This window comes from Macrobrachium rosenbergii, chromosome 41 (genome assembly GCF_040412425.1).
Source record: "Macrobrachium rosenbergii isolate ZJJX-2024 chromosome 41, ASM4041242v1, whole genome shotgun sequence".
Taxonomy (NCBI): domain Eukaryota; kingdom Metazoa; phylum Arthropoda; class Malacostraca; order Decapoda; family Palaemonidae; genus Macrobrachium; species Macrobrachium rosenbergii.
The window spans coordinates 82,475,607-82,485,606 of NC_089781.1; the positions used below are offsets into that span (position 1 = coordinate 82,475,607).

The window sequence follows — 10,000 nt, forward strand, 5'->3', positions numbered from 1 at the left end:
TATATATATATATATATATATATATATATATATATATATATAATATATATATATATATATATATATATATATATATATATATATAATCTTGACCAGCAATCCGACTACTCGGCTCATCAGCAAGAGGTCCAAGATTAATTCCCGTGCGACCTCAAATGCTCTGAGCATGTCTCGTTAAATCCTGCTGTGTCTATCTGAGACATAGCAGTCAACTACGCACCTGGCACTTGGTCGACTGTGGTGGATTACATTAAGGACGGGGAAGGGCATGGGACAAGCAACCACACCCTAAAAGACTTTTTAAAAACCGGAAGGCTAACAAGTACTAGAATGTCCATCTCTCATGAGAAAACGTGCAGCATGGCAGGTTTGTTTATAATATATATATATATATATATATATATATATATATATATATATATATATATATATATATATATATATATATAAATAAATAAATATATATATATATATATATATATATATATATATATATATATATATTATATTATATATATATATATAAGGAGATAACGGTATAACTACAGACGTCCATATCCCTGCAGTAAATTTAAAACATAAAAGCAATACCACCATATGGCTCTTTCACCATGCACTTATTATTACTTACACAAGAATGCATTCTGTGCATCCCATGTGTATTTATAAAAGAGAGAAGATTTTAGCCGTTTTCGCCTAAGTTTAAGAGCTCGGGCTTCCGGAATCTGATAAAGAAAGTGAACTGTACAGGAAAAACGGCCGTACCTATATAGAAAAGGGCAGTATATGGGAGAATAGAAAGGAGCCCTCAAGAAGTAAAAACTGTTACGAAAACTGCAGAAGTGTGCGCGTTTTTGCTGTATCAAGCGATATACAGCAAACAAAATACAAAGGAAGAAGACAGGATAAAATTGCTTTTTTATATCGGGGTTACTTTCCGGAATCGAATTTTTGGTAACATTTAAGAGAATCAAAAAGCTTAGATGGTAGGACATAGACAACAAAAATTAAATATGATGTTTAAGGGCCTAATTGTGGAACAAATCTCGAAGTGTGCATAATTAGGAAGTAATAGGAAAGAGGCAAGGAAGACCCTGAATAATAACACTAATAATAATAATAATAATAATAATAATAATAATAATAATAATTAATTATATTCTTTATTCATTTTAATTTACAGTGGGAATTAAGTTTCTTGCACAATGGCGTGAGAGAGGTATTGGAAAGGAAGGGTCTTAGTATCCAAGAAGCGCAAGAATGCATGCAAGATAAAGGTGAATGATGCAGTGTGAGTGTGTATGGGGGCTCGACGTGATACTGACGAGTCTTATTTGGAATACATGATTCATTCACATTTCAACAACAAAAGTGTATTCAGCTCTGACTTTGGTGTTGTTTATTCCGGATCTACTTCTTTCATGATATATATATATATATATATATATATATATATATATATATATATATATATATATATATATATATATATATATATATATATATATATATATATATATATATATATATATATATATATATATATATATATATATATAATGTTGTGTGTGTTTATGTCTATATAAATATAATGTATAAATGTATATGTACATATGTATATATACACACACACACACACACACACATATATATATATATATATAATATATATATATATATATATATATATATATATATATATATATATATATATATATATATATATACTGTATATATACTGTATACATATATACATATATATATAGTATATATATACATATATATATAGTATATACACACATACACATATATATATATATATATATATATATATATATATATATATATATATATATAATATTACTTGCATTTAAGTCTATGTAAGAATATTGTCTGACTACAACCAAGATTTCTTTTCCGGTATCGAGAGGATTCATGAGAGAGAGAGAGAGAGAGAGAGAGAGAGAGAGAGAGAGAGAGAGAGAGAGAGAGAGAGAGAGAGAGAGAGAAATGTTGTAGAACGGATCGTACTCGGTGCATGGAGAGAAAACCGGATAAGGCTGGAGGGATTAAGCACTAGTTTCTTTAAAGTTCAGTTTAGGCAGCGGTCATGCGCTGTATATACAGTAATTTTCTATTGTTCTTATTTATATATTTACTCTCTTGTATCTCTGTCATTCTCTGTTTAATCTGAAAATTTTATTCCTTATTTATATATATATATATATATATATATATATATATATATATATATATATATATATATATATATATATATATATATAATGTATACATTTTTTATTTAAATCTAACTATCATTGGCATATAACATAACAGGTTATTCGCTAAGCGTTCCATTCATTAATATATTACCAAACAGTTTTCTTCCCTACTAAAACTGTTCTTGGATAAAAGTAGTTATGTAAAGATTCAAGGAGCTTAAAACTAAAGAGATTATTCAGCAGATGGGTTGATGTTCATTTTATGATATGAATAACAGGAATATTTATTATCCTAAGGGACAAGTATCTAGAATTTTTGATGAATAAGGGGATATTAACGATCTTCTTCCTCTTTTTAGTGTTCTTATCTTAAAAGGAATAATTGAGCTAAGTTACCAATATCTAATTAATTACCATTTCCCTTAGGTAAAACTGGCAATGTTTTATTCTAAACGAAACGAATACCTAAACGTATCAAGCAACTACAAGAACCCTTGCGGTCACAGTCCCATAGCTTTAATTGTGAGAGGGTGCGGCCTGACAGGTAGTACACGAACTCAGAAGTGCCGGTATGTGTTCCATTAGTTTTCGAGAGTTAAAATAACAGAACTAGACACAGTCATGGACATGAAGGGGTGTGGGCATATTAGAAACGCTACAAATTAGGGATGCTTATCACGGAACCTTGGGAAGCCAAAACTTGCCGGTAGGCTACAAACAACTGAAACAAACCTACTTGACAAATGAAATGAAAAAGATATAATATTACTTATTTATTTATTCGCTGTTTAATAAATAATCAAATTACCAAACGTGAGAGATATTGTTGAAATATAGAGAAAACATTGTACTTCTTCAACGCAAACATGAATACACTAATATCAGCTTGAAAATACAGGTAAACACGGACAAACATGAATACACTAATATCAGCTTGAAAATACAGGTAAACACGCAGAGTGAATGTATCTACACATCATTATTACTGTCTAATGCGGATATTTTACATGAAATCCTCTGGGTAATAGATAAATGGGTTGACTGCATCATTTATTTAATGATCACTTAAATCAAAGTAACTGAAAAGGCACGAAAGAATAATTGATCTTCATATGGACAAGACACTGGTGACTTCCAGGGGAAGGTTGAACACAGTGGAAAGTGATAAGATTCTTTCCCATTCTTAAGGAAACGATAGAGAAAATGCAAGCATAAAATACACATAAACACGTACATATAAATAATAAGATTCCTATATGGCCATGTGATGAAATCTTAAACATGCATTGGCAGGGCGTGGGGATTTCAATTTCATCCTATACATTCTCTCAGCAAACCAGTATATATATATGTATATACAATATATATATATATATATATATATATATATATACATAAATATATATATATATATATATATAAATACATATATATATATATATATACACATAACCCATCATTTTTGCATTATGTATTAATCTAAATTTACATGCATATGCAAACATTGCACTGACAGAATCATGAATATTAAGTCATTCTAAATAAATTAGTAAACAAGCGAATAAATATAAACATTTTTTTTATCATATATTGCCAATGTCGAAGAGAAAAGCCACCTCTCTCTCTCTCTCTCTCTCTCTCTCTTTATCTAAGATGCTCTCCTACTCCGCTTGATCCGTAGGTCATAAGCCGCTGCATTTATGAATAAAATGAATCTTGTTAAAAAGGAAAGCTGCTCTCTTACCCAGATCAAGAAATCTTCACTGCTTATCTCCCCGACCCCGTCGTGCTTTCTCTAATATTTTCATCCGGCACTTCCTTTTGCCTCTGGCACTTAAGTAATCGTAAGTCTCTAATCTGAGCACCAAAAGCCACTAACACTTTTTCCGTTTCTTTCTTTCGGGAAGGTATGAGTTATTGTCACCAGTATAAGCAATGGAAAAACATGCCGTGAAAGGATAAAGGTGTATTGTATTAACTGGAAATCATAAGGCGGCTTGGGAAGGAAGATGCGGAATTCCGAGTGGTTGTGCAAATGTACTAAGCAAACGATAATGACCAATGGCGTATCTGCCACTTTTCTCTCTCTCTCTCTCTCTCTCTCTCTCTCTCTCTCTATATATATATATATATATATATATATATATATATATATATATATATATATATATATATATTATATATCTTTTTCTCTTTTTCCCCTTCAACAACACCAACAAAAATAAAATAGAATACGATGCCATGAAACAAATCGGTGTCAATGGAGGAAACAACAAATTTTCTAATATTCAGCGCTCTTTTAAGTGTTATACTAAACTCCCTTGCATCTTTACTTTCGAAATATACCTATAATCCGAAAGCCAAGCCAAGATTTGGTGGGCAATAATAAACATAATTTACATAAAAAAACCTGTTAACGTTCACATGTGTATGTACAGTATATATATACATACATACATACATACATACATATATATACATACATACATATACATATGCATACATACACACACACAAAATATATATATATATATATATATATATATATATATATAAATATATATATATATATATATATATATATATATATATATATATATATATATATATTCTATATATATATATATATATAAATTGTCACACACACATTATATTGTGCACACATATATATACCCCGTCATATATCATACCACATTTTACATTGCGGTTTCCATTTGATTTTCAATATCTCCAACTGTTTGATTTCTATAATTAATATTCTGTACGTTTAATTCCGTCGCGTTATTTGCCCGCCGATCCGCTTTCATTCATATCCCACAATCTATAACATTTTTCACGTTTTCAGATTTCGTTCATTCACGTTATTCATCCAGCTCGGAGCAAGTCCCGCACCCGACGTTTATGCTGCGTTCGATCCGCTATGTGACGCCAGGGAGATGAAAAAGAACGAAAATACTTTTGCTTCACTTACGCTCTAAGTTCATTTGACGTCCTGCAGAGGCTTCGCGGGTGCCGGAGTAGGGGAAGGCGGAGGAGGAGGAGGATGTAGGGCGGGGAGGGGATCCATGGGTAGGTGTCGTGTCCATGAGTATATGCTTGATCCATTTCGTTTTTCTTTCAAGAGCGCAATGGTGGGGGGAGGGGGGAGTGTTGGGTTAGGGGAGTCGGGGAGTCGGACGTCAAGTGCTTATCTTCATCAGGCCCAGCGATGAATTACCTGAAAAATTAATACTTTCTTAATAAACGTTGATCGCTTACTCTTGTTCTTACAGTTATTTAAGAGTTAAATTGGCCAATGCTATTACATGAAAAACATTCAAAGGTGTTAATCCATTTCTTAAGGATGTGGTCAAACTCTGCTTCCAATAATGTAGCTAATACTGACGGCATAACTGAAATCGCACATGCTCAGACTTCTGCGGTATCACCTTGTCGAACATGTGTGATTTCTATTTTGTAAAAAAAAATATTGGGTACTCGGTGGAAAATCCGGAGGAAAGATGCTAAAAGATAAGAGAAAACGTGCTGGTGGGACAACAACTCTATGAAGCTAACTCAATTTATTGACTCATTCTTTACATCTGTACCGGTTATAGATTACGTAAATGCCACAGTTTTATTGATGGACACATTTCCCTCAATCAAAGTATATCGTTGCGACTGCATAGTTTAGTTTCCTATCGTCTGAAGCCACACACAGATTATTAGCAGAAGAGAGAAACATACAAACTCTCTTTCTGTACTACAGAGGGTAACAAATAAAGGGATAAAACTACTATATGGAATTGCTACTGAAAGTAAGGACACAAAGTCACCATTTTTGTTAAGGTGATGATGTAACGTCTCTGCCATGCACTGATTCGCTTAAATGACAGCGTATACTTTTAGAGAGAGAGAGAGAGAGAGAGAGAGAGAGAGAGAGAGAGAGACAGAGAGAGAGAGAGAAATTCCTTTCTGAAAAAAAAAAAAAAAAAAAAACATATGCAGAGACAGTTTTAAACTACTGTATAAAACATGGTAAAAGATCCACAGACTGTTCGCACCTAAAGTTACCTTTGTAAAAACCTAAAGTTACCTTTGTAAAACCCCGATATTTATGCCCTGAATGTTCTGAACATGATTCACAAAATTAATGATCTGCTTAAGAAAAATCTTTCTCGATTAAAAAGTATTTCATTATCATAAAAACATCACTATGTCCATAAGTCATTCAACCCAGTGCGAAAATCTTTTCCTCTCTATGAAAAAATTTTGAGCATCGGCCTAAGAAACATTATATGGAGCTGAATAAAACAGTCACTGAGTTGCTTAACGACAAAAATAAGTGTAAATGTAAATGTAATAAGACATAATTACATATATTACTAAAAAGAATTCAATACCTATGTACACTACAGATTTAGCTACATGCAGCAGTTAAAAGTCAAATGACAATAATTAATTATATTACTAAAAGGAATTCAATATCTACGTACACCATCGTTTGCCTACATGCAGAAGTTACAAGTCAAATGACATAAATTAACTTACTATAAAAAAATCTGAACATTAAAAAAAAAAAAAAAAAATTTTAGCAAGCAATAAATAAAAACTGATGGCACTAATTTAGTTAAGTTCTCTGATTTTTATGATCACTTATCAATTTTTAACTAAAATATGCAGTTATTTTTCAACCGAATGATTCAAATTAAATAATTATTTGTTCTTCTGACGCCCGCAGCCGTGACGGTATTCTCTTATACCTTACAATAGGTTTTAAGCGGCAGTTAGAATTTCAGGTCAAATTTGTCGATCGGACAAAAGAATTTGAAAGAAAAGGAACAGGAATTTGAGGAACAATGAATAATAATGAAGTGACTAACACCCGAAAATTTGCACTAGATGGCTTGACTGGGAAATATAGGGAATTGACGATAAAGGAAAGACGAAGATGAGGAAGAAGGATATAAACTGATAAAGTGTTTTGGAAATGAAGAACAAGAAAGTGGGGCACACTCATTCTGGAGTGTGTAAATTACAATGAAGATCTCATTATGGAGCCAAGGAAATAAATTACAATGATCTCATTATGGAGCCAATGAAATAATGCATACATACACGGTTGGAACTGTACGAACAAAGACCGCAAAGTTTGTAAAGAATGTTGGAGATAATGTTACACACTGAAAGGTTATGAGAAAAGATCGTAAAATTTGAGCAAGTTTGACTTTTCCTTGGAAGAGGCTGGGCCAAAGGGTGATGGGGATTTTGACAACGTTAGGTAAATATTTTCATTTAATTTGGGAGACGAACGCACTGAGTAGCGTGTCCGCAAATATATCAAGGCATTTATAATTTTGTTAGAGTAAAAGAGAAAGGAAAACAATGATTACACTTGAATGCATAGCTGGAACTATGGTTTACTTCATTCTGCTCCTGTGATTTCATATCGACAACTGACTGAGAAGATAAATTTCGTTCAATACATCACTTGAGAACAGGAAATCGATAATATGAGGTTTAATGGATTCTTACATGACTTATATTTTGTACTCCATTTTCCTGTGTTGTTGGACGACACGTTTCTTCAAATTAGCAACACAGACATATAATCTTCATGAAACAGGCGAGTGATTTAAGGCTTTGTTAAGTAGCAATAAAAACAATCAAGCAATGCCATTGCTTCCTTGTACATAATGGTGTAAAGGTTTGTAAATGAAACGTAAGCACGAGTTTTAATTTTCAAGAAGCAGTGTTTGTTTATTTATATGTAAATGTATATAAATATGTATATATATATATATATATATATATATATATATATATATATATATATAATATATATAAATATATATATGTATTATATTTGTATATATATAAATATATGTATATATTCATATATTTATATATATATATATATATGTATATATATATATATATATATATATATATATTACTGATATATAGGAACATTGAGTGATAGAAAGATAGATAGACATACAGCTAATTCTTCATTAAAAGCCAGACTTTAGTGAAATTTAAAAGCAACCATTTAAAAGTAAGAAAAAAAAACAGGGACTGCTAATTTCCCAATAAGTTTAACAGTAACAATTAGATATAATTTCTGACACCTCCACACAAAAGCACAAATTCCGACGCCCCAGATCATCTCTTCCACTCCAGACACAGCGAAGCAAATCAATTGTACCCTTTGGAGGTCGAATCTGCAGGGCAGTTCTCCTTGTGGTCTCATGGCTCGGCGAAGGAAAAAACGCGCGAAAATACTGATAAAAAAACCCCCGACTAGAACAAGTTTTTTTTTTTCCTATGGGTCTCTCACTTCTGACTTTCAATTCTGCCCATACGTGAAATGAAAAAATCAGAGAGATTCCATGAGTTTTGATTGTTTCTAACAAAAAAATCCGGATTGTAGTTGTCTGATCCGGAAAAGAATGTCGAACTGAAGTGAATATGAAGTGACAGCAAACCACACAGCGTTTCTTCAGGAAAATGAGCATAAACTACATACACACACACATATACATAAATATATATGTATATATATATATATATATATATATATATATTAGTGTATATATATATTTATATATATATTATATCTATATATATGTATATATGTATATATACATATATATATATATACATAAATATATGTGTGTGTGTGTGTGTGTGTGCAGAACACTTGATACGTCGACCTATGGACGGAAAGAAATTTTTCATTTACAATGAAGGATATCAGCCAAGATGGAAAAAAATAGATAATTAGTCTCTAGTCAATCAAAAGTTAATAGGCTTTAAATCATTATTATTTTTATATTTATGAGCATACATTCACTTTACAAAGTAAAAACCTATCAAATTGTGAAAGATGATTCTACAGTGTTAAATGCTTTCTATGAAATGAAGAAAATGCATTCGTTAACAGAATTAGGGTAATGTGCCGATAAAAAATTAAAAAAGTAAAAAATGCGCCGAAGTTTCTTCGGCGCAATCGAGCTTTCTGTACAGCAGCTACAGCGTATAACAAGGCCACCTAAAATAGATCTATCTCTCGGTGTTTTCGGTATAATGCTGCATGAACCGCGGCCCATGAAACTTTAACCACGGACCGGTGGTAGCCTATCCTATATCGTTGCCAGAGGCAAGATTTATGGTTAACTTTAACCTTAAATAAAATAAAAACTCCTGAGGCTAGAGGGCTGCAATTTGTATGTTTCATGATTGGAGGGTGGATGATCAACATACCAATTTGCAGCCCTCTAGCCTGAGTAGTTTTTAAGATCTGAGGGAGGACAGAATAAAGTGCGGACGGACAGACAAAGCCGGCACGATAGTTTTCTCTTACAGAAAACTAAAACTCAGCAATTAAAAAAGAATATTTTTACTTAGTATGAAGAAAAAATGGCGTAACGAATCTGTCCATTTCTATATTACGCATCTCATTCTCCGTTATCGGAAGAGATATCAGGGCAATGAATTAAATGATTAAATTACATTCAACATTTTCCATTAATTAAGAGAGATATTACAATTATGAATTAACTTCTCAATTCAGACTTATTTTTTGCCTCAGATAAAACAGATATAAAGTAAAATCAATCTCTCGCTCACGTCACTCTTGACGGAACGTAACAAATAACATAAATGACAGGAATGCATAACAGAGCAAAACATAATCGGAAGGACGACAAAACACTGCGTTACTGACGCCACAAACACCTGGATGCGTTTGTTTTTCTCCACGCTGCTTTTTCGAGTCGAAACCACAGCGTTTTTGC

The 10,000-nt window shown here is 31.9% G+C and overlaps 1 long non-coding RNA gene across 3 annotated transcripts in view; it reads right to left on the minus strand.

The window, feature by feature from the left end:
* LOC136826935 (uncharacterized) overlaps nt 1-10,000 on the minus strand; it is a 334,539-nt gene that overhangs the window by 244,670 nt on the left and 79,869 nt on the right. For 2 of the 3 annotated variants that reach the window (XR_010849758.1, XR_010849759.1), the window contains exon 3: nt 5,194-5,439. The exons of the other annotated variant lie outside the window; for it this stretch is intronic. This is a non-coding gene — a long non-coding RNA (uncharacterized lncRNA). The remainder of the gene's footprint in view (nt 1-5,193; nt 5,440-10,000) is intronic. 3 annotated transcript variants of the gene reach the window in all.